We start from the raw sequence: 1,522 nt of genomic DNA, 5'->3' as shown, positions 1-1,522 counted from the left end.
GACTTAACATCTGAGGTCATCAGTTTCCTAGAACTTAGAACGACTTAAACGTAACTAAGTTAAGGACATCACACACATCCATGCTCGAGGCAGGATTTGAACCTGCGACCGTAGCGGTCGCGTGGCTCCCGACTGAAGTGCCTACAACCGCTCGGCCACATCGGCCGGTCTATCATGTATTCTAGAAGAGCTGCACGGTCGTCAGTGGCGCCTGTTCTTTCTAGAACAGTTACTATCTTCATATCTATGGTTAAACGTCACCCAGCCATTGACCTTCGTCTGTGCGAATGCGCACAGGTTGCCGGAACTCTTACGGGAATCGTCACCTTAGTGTGAGCCAGTAATGAGTGGATGGACAAATACCTATTAAGTACATTACGTAATCGGATTGTGGGCGGTTCGGGGTGTGAGTCTCACGGGAAGCGTGCGAGGGATAAATTCCTGCAGTCGTGCTGTTCATTTGTGCCCTCGATAGCTCAGATGGATTGAGCGTCTGCCTTGTAAGCAGGAGATCCTGGGTTCGAGTCCCAGTAGCGGCACACTTTTCAGCTGTCCCCATCGAAGTGTATCAACAACACCTGTCGGCAGCTGAGGGTTTCAATTAATTATCAGTTGTGTAGGTGATTCGATGAACCCTTTGCCAGGCACTTACATGTGTTTTGCAGGGTATCCATATAGATGTAGATGATAACTCGTCCCGTGTCGCACGTGCTCAAAAGGATTCATACTGCAGAATGCATGCAAACATACTCACCGAAAATACGGACGAATATCAGGTGCAGGCTGCCGAGTGCTGCATATCCAGCTTAGACAGATCGGCTTTTCCTGCCAAGAAGAACAGGAAGTTGCTGTCTAGGAACAATCAGAGGTAGAGGAAGGGCTGATAAATACTCCTTGAATTGCAGACTAAACGTAAATAACGAAAATACATTTTTGGTAAAAATTGGTCAAAACATAATCGTTTGCCCTCCGTATTGGATTAGCTGTTTTGAATATTGAAAATCTGACTTCAGATTCGTTTTCAGCGACATTAAGAATATATGTGTAACACTCAGTTCATGCAAATCGAAGTAATAATATAACTAAATGTTTTCCCTAAACTTTGAACACTTTTTTTTTCGAGTAACGATTTTCTCAGAACGGCATGCAGCATAAATTAAAAGTGGTTCGATCTCTTAACTTCTACCTCTGACCCCTAAAAGTAAACACTTTTCTTAGGAACTTATAGCTATAATATGACATTTGTTAATATTAACTAATTTTTGAGTAGGCATAAGGAGTGAAACAAACCCCTCAAAATCGAACTCAAAGTTCGAATTAGCACTGTATCGTTAAATTTAAGGTTGTTTCATTGCGGTTAGGTATGCGCTCCCATTAATTTTATGTATTATCGACTGATGTTATCCATTTTCAAGTTCAGAGAAATAATGTAGTATCAACTGATGTTACCCATTTTTGAATTCAAGTAACATCTGAGGTGCCACACTGCACGCACTCTGCGTACTCCAGTCTCGCAAGCCCT

The 1,522-nt window shown here is 42.8% G+C and overlaps 1 non-coding gene across 1 annotated transcript; it reads left to right on the top strand.

The window, feature by feature from the left end:
- Nucleotides 1-464: 464 nt before the first annotated feature.
- Nucleotides 465-539, top strand: Trnat-ugu (transfer RNA threonine (anticodon UGU)). The gene has a single exon. It is a non-coding gene; the product is annotated as a tRNA-Thr (tRNA).
- Nucleotides 540-1,522: the final 983 nt, after the last annotated feature.

This window comes from Schistocerca gregaria, unplaced genomic scaffold (assembly GCF_023897955.1).
Source record: "Schistocerca gregaria isolate iqSchGreg1 unplaced genomic scaffold, iqSchGreg1.2 ptg000356l, whole genome shotgun sequence".
Lineage (NCBI taxonomy): Eukaryota > Metazoa > Arthropoda > Insecta > Orthoptera > Acrididae > Schistocerca > Schistocerca gregaria.
Note: the sequence above shows the minus strand (reverse complement) of the source record. Positions and strands in the feature narration are given on the sequence as shown.